Here is a 14,804-nt window from a genome sequence, read left to right as displayed (position 1 = left end):
CTTGTTGACCGGGTTCTTTATTTTGTCTATGGTAGTTTTCAGTTCTGGAATTTCTAGTTGTTTCCTTTTAGGAACTTTTGTTTGCCTTTTCTCTCTATGACAAGCACATACAGGCATGCTTCTTTTGACTGTGGTTTCGGTTGAGTTTGGACCTGGGTCTGTAACCTACGGTTCCTTTTCTTGTGTATGTCATTTTATCTTCTTGTCAGGGTATCTGATGATCATGCTGGTCATTATATTAACATTTGGAAAAAAAATATTGTAGTACGTTTTGATGTCAGCTCTGCTGAAGTATAATTCAAATATCCTACAGTTCATCCTTTTAAAGTATGAATCATTGGTTTTCAGTTGACTCATAGAGTTGTGCGGCTATCAACATAATCTAATTTCAGAACGTTTTCATCAGCCTAAAGAGAAACACTGTCCTTACTGTGTTAGCAGTCACTTCCCCCAACCCCAGCCCCAGCCAACTACTCATCCGCTCTCCGTCCCTATAGATTTGCCTGTTCTCAGCATTTCCTGTAAACACACTCATGCGATATGTACCCTTTTGCGGCTGTCTTCCTTACTCAGCATGATGTTTTTAGATTCATCCACATTGTATCTGTATCACTCTGTCTTCCCTTCTTGGCGCTTTTTGTGTCTTTTCTAAGAAACCATTGTTTAATCCAAGGCCTGAAAGATTTATAACTATATTTTCCTCTAATAGTTTTGTAGTGTTAGCTTTTAAATTTAGTCTGTGATCCATTTTGCTTTCATCTTTGGTTATAGTGTGAAGGAGGGCTTTAGTCTCACTCTTTTTCTTGTGGCATCCAGTTGTCCCTCTAGAAATAATTGGATTCTTAGCACAGTGGCTTCATTTCTTGGAGAGCATTTTCATTTGCCTATGGCACAAGCTTTGCTAGGCACTAGGTCTCCAAAAGCAGTTTAATCTAATTTCAGAGCTTGAGATTCTTCAGAGCCCTCCAGATGACCTGAAGTCAGGCTGCAGTCCATTAAAGGGCAGGCTTATATTTATTTTAGTCTTACTCCAGCTCCTAATCTTGGGGTCCTACTCTTAAAGGTAGGGCTCCCCAGGTGACTCAGTGGTAAAGAATCCACCTGCCAAGGCAAGAGACGCAGGTTTGATCCCTGGATTGGGAAGATCCACTGGAGAAGGAAATGGCAGCCCACTCCAGTCTTCTTGCCTAAGAAATCCCAAGGACAGAGGAGCCTGACAGTCCATGGGGTCACAAAAGAGTCAGATGTGGCTTAGCAACTAAACAACAACTAAAGTGTGGGGTTTCGCCAGGGACCTGTCCTTTCTGTGCCCCAGACCCAAGCTTTTGGTTCCCGCTCCTCCAGAACTGTCAGAGTTCTAGCTGGCTCCTCAGCTACCTCCTCTGGGGAGCAGCAAAGGCAGTCCTAGCTGCTGGCCTGCCTCTCAGTATTTCCATCTACCTCTGGATCACGGCCGGGTAATTCCACACTGTGCTCATAGCTGTTCTCTGCTTTTAGGAAGAGGCTGTGTGTATTTCATCTGCTTTCCTGACGGTCTTTACCGGGGGTTGGTCCACACCTTCGAGTCCGTCACTGCCTGATAGTACTTGCTATGAAGAAAAGGACTGGGGCGGGCTGGGAAAGCTTGATGAGACAGTTTATAACGCGGCTTTTGTAATAAGATGCCAGCGCCCATTAAACCCAGAGCCCTACTTCCCTCTCCTCCCCTGGAAAAGCATAAGGCCAGACTCTGCAATGACAACAGTGATCATTTCTGCTGGGGCAGAGCACATAGATGTGGCTTTTCGCATGTCTGTAATTTGGGAGATGGAGCAGAGCATTTGTTTTTTTTAATGGGAGTCCTGTGATCGAGAGTTCCGGCTGCTGAGTTTGCGTCGCCTTCCAGACACAGAACCTCATATGTCACGTGTCAACCCCTGGTGTTACCAAAGTACTTTTCCATCGTCAACAAAGCTGCCCAAAAAGGTTGTTACTATTAGCCATTTCATTTTACAGGTGAGGTACTGAGTCCCAGGTAGACACAATGGCACACCAGCCAACCTGTGATGGAGCCAGGAGTGGACTTCAGAATTTCCTGACTTCATGTTCATCTTCATTCTGCTGGGCCGTCTGACAATTTGCCATTTTCTTTTTTTATTCCTGACTTCCGGGTTCTTAGCACCATTCCTTCATTAAGGAGGGAAAGAATGAGGAAATATATGAAAAGCCTAATTTTGATTCTGTTTTCTTCACCTGGTTACTGTATCTGGCCTTCTGCATCTCTGTGTTTACCTGTTTCTTAGGGGAGAACCGAGAAAGGACGCTCTGAAACCCAAGCTTTCTTCTTTTCAGTCTGTTCTCACAGTTTGTTGACTATTTAATGTGCACCGAGTCGTAGCTCCCTTCTTAGTCACACTGGTCTGGTGTGAAATCACGTAGAGTTCACTGGGTTTTACCACTTCATCGGGAAATAATATTGAGCTGACAGTGCTGCTCACAAACACGCAACTGAAGACAAAACTTTTTAAGAAGTCAGGTGCTAATGGAGTGAAACAGTCTTACATCTATGTCAGCAAAGTGAAATACAGTTCAGGGGCACTTAGCCAACTGCAGTGATGACTCTGTCAGTGGAAGTTGCATTGCAAGGACTTTTTAGCATTTGCTCATGTTTCTTTAGAAAGAAGTAAACACGTGGTAACTTACCTTTTCCTGAAGGGTTTACCTTAATTACTCCATTTAATGTTGTGCTTCCCTCTCATTGCATGTTATAATACAGGAACCTACGAAGTCTTGATTAGAAATGAAAGTCAGATGACAAAACTAGTTTTAAGCAGATACAAAATTTGAATTTTTTAAAACCAGCAGCGATCTGGGATGGAGAAGGCGAGGGCAACCCACTCCAGTGTTCTTGCCTGGAGAATCCCAGGGACGTGGGAGCCTGGTGGGCTGCCGTCTATGGGGTCGCACAGAGTCAGACACGACTGAAGCAACTTAGCAGCAGCGATCTGGGATGTTTTAGTTTAGTTTCATCCAGATATTGTCTTTAGATTGGCTGCCTTTTCAGAATCATCTGGAATTTAAAACAGAGATTTCTAATGATTTTGGTGCCTAAGAATGTTTTTTTTTTTAGTTTATGTCGTCAACCTTTTTAAGACCCCCAAAGCCACCGGTATACCTGAAACATGCCTCCCCTATTAATTCTCTCTCCCTCTTCCAAGATAACTTTTATTTAGAATTTGGTCTTTATTATTATTATCTAGATATGTTTTAGGAATACTTTTTACTTACACATGTATATACTCATAAATGAGGGGCAATCTTATTTTTCATGTGTAAACTTTCTGCGTAAATGGCTCCAGCCTGCACGTGTCTCTCCACCAGCTTTCTTCACTCAGCTGTTTGTTTGCACACTCTCGCTATCTTGGGCCGTGTTCAGTGCATGTCCTCAGGCGTGTCCCCTGGTGTGGGTGTCCTGGTTTCTCCAGGATGGGGACCATCTATTGGAATTGCTGCGTTTGGCATGTGCTTATCTTCACCGTTACTGGAGCTGGGCAGGTTGTTTTCCAGGCTCCTGTGTGTAACTGAGCCTCCTCCAGTGATGTGTGAGAGGAGTCATTTCGTGTGTGTCCTTTCAGAGTTTCTTTGTCCGTATGCAAGCAAATAGAATTGCAGATTTCAGTTCCCATCCTCCCACCCTCATAAAAAGGGTGTATTCTGCACCTAGTCTTTTTTCCCCCCTAAATAATTTTGAGATTTTTTTCCAAATTAAAGAATAGAACACTTCCTTTTTTCTCTCTTACACTACATAGCATTTCACTTTATAAACAGAATATGCTTAAAAAAAATCTGCCTCCTATTTATGGATATTGGATTGTTGTCGTCTTTTGATGTGACAGAGTTCTGTAATATTTATCCTGTGTCCACAGCATCTCACACCTCTGCTAGTCTGTAGGCTAAATTTCCAAAGAGAGTAATTATCTGTATGAAGGTTACAAGCATTTGTAATTTTGAGATACAGATGAGCCACTCTTCATAGCAGGTTTACCGGTTCAGCTTCCCACAAGCAGTACGTGTGTGCCTCTTTCCGCACTGTCTTGCCAGCAGAGCATGTTACCAGCCTTTGAATTTTTGCCAGCCTGGGAGGGGAAAATGATATCTCATCTACTTTTAATCTGCACTTATTGCCTTACGAATGGCATGGAGCATTTTTTTGTAGAGTTTAAGAGCCTACGGCTGTGTTACGGTTTCTGTGAACTGTTTATGTCCTTGGGCCTCTTTGTAGATATCCTGCTCAGAAATCTCTTTTTAAGGAAACTCCCGATTCCGGAGGCCAAGCCAGGTTTGGTAGCCACAGCTCTAGCTCAGCCTGCTACTTGGATAGAAGTTCTCATGGAAGAAGCAGGGTTTGAGAGCACAAGTAAGCTCTCAGTCAGGTAGGCTGTGAAGGTAAATAGCATACCATAGCCATTTTCCCAAAGTTTTACTTGGTTCTTATAATTGCTTCTGAAATTCATCATAATAAATATAAAAAAGGCAGGAGGGAGAAGGAGGTGAGCTAGTCCTGCGTAGAGAGCATGTCACTAGAGGGCTGACTGGAGCCTGACCCAGAGTTGTGATCTCAGCTCCAGAAGCCTCTTGCTGAATGTCTCAGATGAGCTACTTGACTTCTCAAAACATAGAGTTTTCTCATCTATGAAATGAGAGGGGTGGAAAGGAGTATTTCCTTTGGAGTTGTGGTGAGGATACAGCCATATGAAAATGAAAGTGTTAGTCTGACTCTTTGTGACCCCATGGACTATAGCCTCTGTCCACGGAATTCTCCAGGCAAGCACACTGGAGTAGCTTGCCATTCCCTTCTCCAGGGGATCTTCTCAACCCAGGGATTGAACCCCAGGTCTCTTGCATTGCAGGCAGATTCTTTACTGTCTGAGCCACCAACATTAAGACCTAAAGCATTTAGAAGAGCACCTCGCCTGTATGAGCACGTATGTACGTGCGAGCTGCTATTGGTGGTGATGTTAATCAATTTACAAGCTCCTGCTGACGTCAGGTTGGAAGTCAGGATGACAGAGGATGTCTTCCGAGGCCAGAGCTGCAAGTGTCCACCTCCCTTCCTTCTGCCCTCCTTTGTCCAGACCTGCAGGGAGGCCGGGAAGCACTATCGTCCCGTGTACCCTCAGACGGGACACCATGTGCCAATCATCTGCCACATCCCCTATTGCAAAATAAACTAATAAACATCCCAAACAGTCCTGAAATAGTTTATACCAAAGATAACTTTTTAAAAAATTTGCCTACTCTGGATCTTGGTTGCCGCGTGCAAGATCTTTTTTTAGCTGTGGCATGTGAACTCTGAATTGTGGCATGTGGGATCTAGTTCCTTGAGCAAGGATGGCCCCCTGTGTTGGGAGCATGAAGTCTTAGCCACTGGACCACCAGGGAAGTCCCCAGAGAGAATGTTCAGAGGAAGTTGTCTGCACTGTAGACACCACTGACCTTTTCTGATGAGAATCCGTGAGAGTTCTAGTGCTGACTTTGGTATACATTTGGTGTCAATTTCATCCACCCTTTTCTTGCTCTTTTCCCCCACTCCCTGCTGGGCAGCATTGTCCTGTTCTTACAGCATCTCCTGATCTCCGGCTGCTTTAGAGGAATATAGTTGAGAAGAGTTTTCACCATGATTTAATGTGCTATGAGAGTATCGTGGTTTTGCCAGAGTTCTCAAGGAGAATCACGACATGGTTTCTTGTATACGTCACCTCAGAGAACCCCATCCTGTATGTCCTTTAACGAAGGTCTTTCAGGACTTCCTCGTGGTCCGGTGGTTAAGACTACCTTCCAATGCAGTGGGTGTGGGTTCAATCCCTGGTCAGGAAGCTAAGATCATCCCACATGCCTTTCAGTCAAAAATCCAAAACAAGCAACAGACGCAATATTGTAAGAAATTCATTTGTTGTGGTTCAGTCTGTATGTCGTATCCAGCTTGTGACCCCATGGACTGCAGCACGCCGTGCCTCCCTGTCCCTCACAATCTCCCGGAGTTTGCCCGAGTTCGTGTCCATTGAATCGGTGATGCCATCCCACCATCTCATCCTCTGCTGCCCTCTTCTCTTTTTGCCTTCAGTCTTTCCCAGCATCAGTGTCTTTTCCAGTGAGTCAGCTGTTCACATCAATAGAGATTTAAAAAAATGAAAAGTAAAATAAAAAGTTGAAAAATGTAGCATTAAAAAAAATGGAAAAAAGAAAAGTCTTTTGTTCACCCAGGATCTCCCCTTTCTTTATTTCTTTTTGAGGTAGGGCCTCCGTGTTAGTGTCTTCATTTTCACTCTAAAGAAATTACTAAATTGCAGTTATTTCTAACAGAGCAGACCTTCCTAAAACAACTCCTTTCAGCTTTGACTGGAAACATCTTTATTTCACGTTAACTCTTTGTGGGAAGTTAGCCACCACTTGTATCGATTGTACCTTTGAGTGTGATGTGTCTTTTTTTCCTGTGACTTCTTTTAAGATTTGTTTGATCTTTGCTTTTTATCAGTTGACGATGATGTGTCTGGGTATAGCTCTATAGGTTTTTACCTTTCTCAGTGTTTGAGCTTTTTTGTTGTTCTGTGGGTTGAGGTCTTTCAGCAGTTTTTCACCATTTGGGGCTATGTCTCTTCAAGTGTTTTTCTGCCTCATTTTTTTCTCTCCTCCTCTAGTATGTGTTAGGTCACTGGGAATAGCCCAGGGATTTTTGGATACTCTGTTCTATTCTCTTCATTCTCCCGTGTACTTTTGGGTGGGTATTTAGCTTTACCTCTCCTCGAGTTTACCGGTCCTTTCCTCCTCTGTGTCTAGTGTGCTTTTAAGCCCATCTCATGAATTATTCTTTTGTAACGTCCCATTTTTCATTTCTAGCATTTTTCTTTAAAAAAAAAATAGTTTTCATCTCTCTTCTGAAATTCCCTATCTCTTCACACATGTTGTATACCTTTTTCATGATCTCTTTTGACTTCCTATCATAGTTATTTTAAAGTCTCTTGTAATTTTAATGTTTGATTCATCTCTAGGACTACTCGTATTGAATTTATCTCTTGAGTTTACATCCTATTTCATGTGCTTTGTGTAAAAGAACAGCAGAGACGTAAGCAAATACTATTTCCTCCAGAAAAGGGTGTGTCCCTTCTCCTGTTAGCTGCTTGTAGGTGGGCTGCCTCAGTCCCACCTGCAGTGGCGGCAGATCTGGACTGGGCTGCAGCTTAACTTTGACTCACGTTGCTACTGTTGTCACATGTTTTCAGGGCTGGTTCTGGAATTTTCCATCAGCGTGCCTCAGGTTCTGAGCTGTCGTGGGAGTCTGGAGCCCTCTGTGTGCTACAAACACAGGGCAGTGTTCTGGACCACTCTGTTTTCCTTTTTGGCTTGACGAAGGCTAGCTCTTTGGTTTGCTGGGGTCTCCTCTCCGTTCTGCAGTTGGGCCTCTGGCCTCCCATGCCTTGGGAGGAATCTTTCTGTCCTGGTGTGTCTCTAGCTTTTGCAGGTTGGCTGCCTTGCACTCTGGGAGAGCCCAGGTCTCTCTGGAGGAGGGGATCGTCTTCACTGCTGCTGTGAAGCAGCTGCCTTGCACTTGGCCAAAGTCCCGTGTGTCTTGGGGGACATCCCTGAACTCAGCTTCTTTGGCTCTAGCCTTCTGGGCTGTTCTTACGCACTCAGTACAGAAGCAAGGGAAGGAGGTGGAGGTGGGTATAGACTTGTTCCGTCACTGCATCACCTTGAGTTTTAAACGGTTATGCCAGCCTTCATGTGGCTGCTGGCCCTTCCCTGGCGGCTCAGCTGGTAAAGAATCCGCCTGCGGTGCAGGAGACCTGGCTTCGATCCCTGGGTTGGGAAGATCCCCTGGAGGAAGGCATGGCAACCCACTCCAGTACTCTGAATCCCATGGACTGTATAGGCCATGGAGTCACAAAGAGTCAGACACGACTGAGCGACTTTCACTTCACTCAGTCATGTGGCTGCTAGAAATTTTCTGGTTTCTCCTCCACCTCCCTGTGGTAGGTCCCCTCCTCCTGCTGTTCTGCCATTTGTGAGGCAGCTGGGGTCACTTCCTTCTTAAGAAGGACTCTTCACTTTTGAGAACTTATCTCACTTAGGCTTCTTTGTATCCTTAATGCTTTAATGAATTAAAAAAATGCTACAATTTTTTTTAGGAAACATTATCCACACTGCTTTGTCAAACTGAGAGTGATGGCTTGTGTGCCTTTTTTGTGGCAACAGAGGTCAGGAGACCCTGTGCTGTGTTTTTATTCATCAGTCTTGCCAGAAGTTTATCCATTTTATTAGTTCTTTCAGAAAAACCCCCAATTTTTCCACTGTTGATGTTTCTCTATGGTACCATTGCTGTCTATTTTATTAAGTTCTCTTCTTTCACTTTGTTTTGGCTTAATTTTCTACAATTATCCAAGTTTCTTGAATTGTATACTTAGATAATTAATTGTTCTCCTTCATATATATATATATATATATATATATTTATTTATTTATTTATTTATTTAAAGCTATGCATTTCCGTCTAAGCACAATTTTAGCTACATCCTTTATTCTGATTTTTTTGTGTTTTTTATCATTTAATTTAAAATATTTTCTAATTTCTCTTGTGAGTCCCCTTTTTAGTAATGGTTTATTTGGGAATATATAGCTGAGCTTCCAAGTATTGAGTGATTTTTTAAAAAATTTATCTGATTGTTTTAAATTTCTAGTTTAATTCCACACTAGTCCCAGAACTTTATATGGTTTCACAAAGTAGACATTTTGTAGACTTGACTTACTGCTCAGCATGTGGTCAGTTTCGGTATGCATTCTTTGTCTGCTTGTAAGGGGCATGTATTATACATTTGCTGGGTGTACTCTTCTGTAGATGGTTATTTGATCAGTCATGAATTGTCATGTGAAGATCTCCTACATCCTTACTAATTTATTTTTTATGAGTTATTCCAAGGGAGAGATGTGGGAATATCTACCAGTTTGATTATGAATTTATCTATTTGTCTTTATTATTTCCTTCAGTTTTTGCTTAATATTTTTGAGGCTGTGTTCTTTGTTACATGCAGAATTTAAATGGCTGTATCTCAGTTCAGTTCAGTTCAGTCGCTCAGTTGTGTCCGACTCTTTGTGACCCCATGAATCGCAGCACGCCAGGCCTCCCTGTCCATCACCAACTCCCGGAGTTCAACCAGACTCACGTCCATCGAGTCAGTGATGCCATCCAGCCATCTCATCCTCTGTCGTCCCCTTCTCCTCCTGCCCCCAATCCCTCCCAGCATCAGAGTCTTTTCCAATGAGTCAACTCTTCACATGAGGTGGCCAAAGTACTGGAGTTTCAGCTTTAGCATCATTCCTTCCAAAGAAATCCCAGGGCTGATCTCCTTCAGAATGGACTGGTTGGATCTCCTTACAGTTCAAGGGACTCTCAAGAGTCTTCTCCAACACCACAGTTCAAAAGCATCAATTCTTTGATGCTCAGCCTTCTTCACAGTCCAACTCTCACATCCATACATGACCACAGGAAAAACCATAGCCTTGACTAGACGGACCTTTGTTGGCAAAGTAATGTCTCTGCTTTTGAATATGCTATCTAGGTTGGTCATAACTTTCCTTCCAAGGAGTAAGCGTCTTTTAATTTCATGGCTGCAGTCACCATCTGCAGTGATTTTGGAGCCCCAAAAAAATAAAGTCTGACACTGTTTCCACTGTTTCCCCATCTATTTCCTATGAAGTGATGGGACCGGATGCCATGATCTTCGTTTTCTGAATGTTGAGCTTTAAGCCAACTTTTTCACTCTCCACTTTCACTTTCATCAAGAGGCTTTTTAGTTCCTCTTCACTTTCTGCCATTAGGGTGGTGTCATCTGCATATCTGAGGTTATTGATATTTCTCCCAGCAATCTTGATTCCAGCTTGTGTTTCTTCCACTCCAGCGTTTCTCATGATGTACTCTGCATATAAGTTAAATAAGCAGGGTGACAATATACAGCCTTGACATACTCCTTCTCCTATTTGGAACCAGTCTGTTGTTCCATGTCCAGTTCTAACTGTTGCTTCCTGACCTGCATACAGGTTTCTCAAGAGGCAGATCAGGTGGTCTGGTATTCCCATCTCTTTCAGAATTTTCCACAGTTTATTGTGATCCACACAGTCAAAGGCTTTGGCATAGTCAATACAGCAGAAATAGATGTTTTTCTGGAACTCTCTTGCTTTTTCCATGATCCAGCGGATGTTGGCAGTTTGATCTCTGGTTCCTCTGCCTTTTCTAAAACCAGCTTGAACATCAGGAAGTTCATTGTTCACATATTGCTGAAGCCTGGCTTGGAGAATTTTGAGCATTACTTTACTAGCGTGTGAGATGAATGCAATTGTGCAGTAGTTTGAGCATTCTTTGGCATTGCCTTTCTTTGGGATTGGAATGAAAACGGACCTTTTCCAGTCCTGTGGCCACTGCTGAGTTTTCCAAATTTGCTGGCATATTGAGTGCAGCAGTTTCACAACATCATCTTTCAGGATTTGGAATAGCTCAACTGGAGTTCCATCACCTCCACTAGCTTTGTTCATAGTGATGCTTTCTAAGGCCCACTTGACTTCACATTCCAGGATGTCTGGCTCTAGGTCAGTGATCACACCATCGTGATTATCTGGGTCATGAAGATCTTTTTTGTACAGTTCTTCTGTGTATTCTTTCCACCTCTTCTTAATATCTTCTGCTTCTGTTAGGTCCATACCATTTCTGTCCTTTATCGAGCCCATCTTTGCATGAAGTGTCTCCTTGGTATCTCTTATTTTCTTGAAGAGATCTCTAGTCTTTCCCATTCTGTTGTTGTCCTCTATTTCTTTGCATTGTTTGCTGAGGAAGGCTTTCTTAACTCTCCTTGCTATTCTTTGGAACTCTGCATTCAGATGCTTATATCTTTCCTTTTCTCCTTTGCTTTTCATTTCTCTTCTTTTCACAGCTATTTGTAAGGCCTCCCCAGACAGCCATTTTGCTTTCTTGCATTTCTTGTCCATGGGGATGGTCTTGATCCCTATCTCCTGTACAGTGTCACAAACCTCATTCCATAGTTCATCAGGCACTCTATCTATCAGATCTAGGCCCTTATATCTATTTCTCACTTCCACTGTATAATCATAAGGGACTTGATTTAGGTCATACCTGAATGGTCTAGTGGTTTTCCCTACTTTCTTCAATTTCAGTCTGAATTTGGCAATAAGGAGTTCATGATCTGAGCCACAGTCAGCTCCTGGTCTTGTTTTTGCTGAGTGTATAGAGCTTCTCCATCTTTGGCTGCAAAGAATATAATCAATCTGATTTCGATGTTGACCATCTGGTGATGTCCATGTATAGAGTCTTCTCTTGTGTTGTTGGAAGAGGGTGTTTGTTATGACCAGTGCATTTTCTTGGCAAAACTCTATTAGTCTTTTACTGGGAGTTAAAACCTGAAATGTCGCTCTTTCAGTTGTTTCTTGCTTAAAGAATTGCTCTCTGATTAATCTGTAGATTAACAATCTTCCCTAATGGTACCTTTTTGATGAATAGAACTTGTTAAATCTGAAATCCGCCATATCACGTCTTTACTTCTGTTGTTGCTTCTTGTTTATTTGCTAAGTCACGTCCGACTCTTTGTCCAACAGTATCGTGCCAGACTCCTCTGTCCATGGGAATTCCCAGGCAAGAATCCTGGGGTGGGTTGCCATGTCCTTCTGCAGGGGACCTTCCCTACCCAGGAATCAAACCTGCATCTCTTGTGTCTCCTGCGTTGGCAGGTGATTCTTTACCACTGAGCCACCGGGTAAATCCTTTTTTCACTGGTAATAGTCAGTGCCTTTTGCATCCTGCCCCCGAAATTTTAGCCTATCCCAAGTCGTCGCGATAGAACCTGTGTTTTCTTCCAGAAGTTTTCTGGCTCTGTCTGTTTAGGTCTCTGATTCCTACGTTTTGGTTCTCATGTACAGGATGAGATGTGGGAGTCAAGATCCACCTTCTTACATATGTATAGTCAGTTGTCTTAAACCACTGAGACACCAGCTTCCGAGACTGGGGACGCACTGCTCGTGCGTGTGCGAGCCCTTATTGGGCTCCGTGTGCTGTCTCCTTAGTCTGTTTGTGTGTCCACAGGTTGGTGCCACGGCGTCTTGCTTGTTGCATCTGTAGAGAGAGCCTTGAAATCCGCTATCATGTGGGTTCCAGCATGGTTCTCTGTTTTTCTAAATGATTAAAAACTTTGAAATCATGTTTTTATGTGTAAAAAACTCAGTGCCGTCATCCTAGTTTTTAATATCACCTTGTCAAGGCCACATCTCTGTGCTTGAACCAGATGTTTTTTCCTTAAAAGAACTGTCGTACAAGGAACAGTGCGTGTTAATCTTGATGACAGCCGGTTAGAACGACAGAAGAGTGAGTGGAAAGCCTGGAAATCTGGAGTGTGTTCTAAGAATGCCTTTAACTCATTATGATATTTTCGGTCATGCAATTTTCCCATTTATCTGTCAAGTGGAAGTAATGCTGATCAGAATGATCAAAAAGCTAGCATGGAAAAGGTATATAAATGCCCCCTTAGAATTATATTAAACAGTTTAAATATATGATTTATTGGCATCACCTCTTAGGATTCCTTGCGTGGAAAGCTCTAAGAACTCTCTTACTTGAATTACTTTATAAAACAAATGTCAATTTCCCTTATTAATATAAACTCCTATTCTCCCATCGTGCCCTAAACCTTTCATCCCAGGCCTTTAGTATTTTGAAAGATGGCTTCAGTGCAGCAGTGAAATGTCTTTTTAGTACATCACACACACCCCTCTGCCAGGAATGAGAAGCCGGGCCTGCACACCCCTCTGCCAGGAATGAGAAGCCGGGCCTGCACACCCCTCTGCCAGGAATGAGAAGCCGGGCCTGCACACCCCTCTGTCAGGAATGAGAAGCCGGGCCTGCACACCCCTCTGTCAGGAATGAGAAGCCGGGCCTGCACACCCCTCTGTCAGGAATGAGAAGCCGGGCCTGCGTTTGGCCAGGACATGACTTGACAGAAACTTCTTCAAGGGTAGCTGCCAAATCTGTTTCTCTCCTTTCGGTCTGCAACTTCCATTACCAACAACTCTTGCCAAAGTTAAATTTGTGTGTGTGTGTGTGTGTGTACAGATGTTGAAAACATGAGCCATCTTGTAGGGGTCAGTCAGAATACAAGAGCCAATATTCCCAGAAATGGAGTGGTCAGGTTTCCTACAAAAATGTGCAGAGATTGTGTTTCTGAAGATGAGGGTTCAAGTTAAAAGCAAACAAAAATACCACAGAACATATAACAATTTGTTTTTCTTTTTTTGAAGGATTTGTAACACTGAATTTGGATCCAGTTCCCTTAAATACTTATTGAACTTCTCTCTAAACGTGGCTGTTTCCGAAGAAGTATATTAATATAAAAACCTCCTTTGCAGCTATTAAAAAAAATAGGTCAATAAACCCTTTATTTAGAACTTCTGAATTAACTCTGCGAGGGCAGCATGGCAGTACATAGCAATCAGAGCAGAAAGTTCCATGAAGCTATAACCTGAAAGAATCCAATGGTTTGATGAAATCTGTGGAAACAAAGACCGGCTTCTGCCCGTGGATCTTTTCCGCAGTGTCTTCCTCTGTGCCTGGGAGGGTAGTCATGAATAATTCCTATTGTTAAATACTTTCGCGATGCTGAGAGGCCACAGGTAATCCCACGCAGCCCCAGGTGCCGGGACCCCTCTGGCCTACCACAGCTGCCTCCATCTGCTCCCTCCGCGGGGACAGTTCACGTTCAGGAAGGGGAACTGAAGGCAGGAGAAGAGGTGCGGTTGGTCTGTGCGGTGTTGTGAGCGCGCAGATTCTGGGCTGGCTTCATCAGGCGAGGCTCCCGTGAGTTACCTTCGATGGCTCAGCAACTGCCCCTGGCTGCAGGGGTCCAGAGACCCCTCGGCTCCTCAGACCTCTGTTTGATGGAGAAACAGGGCCTGGTAATGGGACAGGGGTGAGCGGAGGGGACGGCCAGGGACGAGGAGAGAGTGGGAGGGAGTCAGTGAGGCTGCGGTGTTGGCGATGCAGGCGTGGCTTCTAGTTGATGCGCGCTCTCTCTGTCTCTTTTTTGTTTTTAAAAAGACTTCCCAGCTGCCTGAGGATTTTAGGAATCTGCATGGAGGACCGGGAAAACTGTCATGAGGCTTTACTTACCTCCTGTGATGGTCTAGTCTCTTGCCTTCTGTTTTTCATTCACACCTTTTTTTTCTCATAGAGAACTTCAAGTCCGGTTTATCTCTTCATTCCCTTCTCTTTTTTTTCCCTCTCAACAAACTCTTTTTTTAGTTGCTGTTACACACGAGGCATTGGGAAAGCGAACCTGAGTGAGGCGGAGCCCCTTCTTTGAAAATGAGCCCAGCTTTAATAGAGGAAGCAGACCAGCGGGTTCACGATGCCCGTGAACGGGCCCTGAGTGTAGCACGGGCCGCCTGTGCCCATGGAGGGACAGCTGCACCGCGTCCCATGCAGGAGGGTCTGAACAGGCTTCCTGGTCACGTGGGAACCAGGCCGCCCTGGAAGGGTGAGTCCTGTTCAGCCAAGAGGGGAGCACACCTCCCTGGGAGACCCCTGAGGTCTAACTGGAGCTGTGTTGATCCTCCACCTTTGGAAGAAAAAGAAAGAAAAAAAGACAGTTGTGTTTTGCATAAAACCTTTTGCCAGGGATAGATTTCTACAGGTTATGCTTTGTGGAGTTTAGCCTTTTAGTGTGAACTGAGTCCCTCAAGACCCTCAGGGTGTGTGTACAAATGGACACGCGTTC

General features: G+C 43.8%; 1 protein-coding gene across 3 annotated transcripts in view; it reads left to right on the top strand.

Moving 5' to 3' along the window:
• The window catches only part of AFAP1 (actin filament associated protein 1), a 149,732-nt gene that overhangs the window by 81,569 nt on the left and 53,359 nt on the right, over positions 1–14,804 (top strand). The gene's annotated exons all lie outside the window — the stretch shown is intronic.

This window comes from Bos indicus x Bos taurus, chromosome 6 (assembly GCF_003369695.1).
Source record: "Bos indicus x Bos taurus breed Angus x Brahman F1 hybrid chromosome 6, Bos_hybrid_MaternalHap_v2.0, whole genome shotgun sequence".
NCBI classification, from domain to species: Eukaryota; Metazoa; Chordata; class Mammalia; order Artiodactyla; family Bovidae; genus Bos; species Bos indicus x Bos taurus.
Note: the sequence above shows the minus strand (reverse complement) of the source record. Positions and strands in the feature narration are given on the sequence as shown.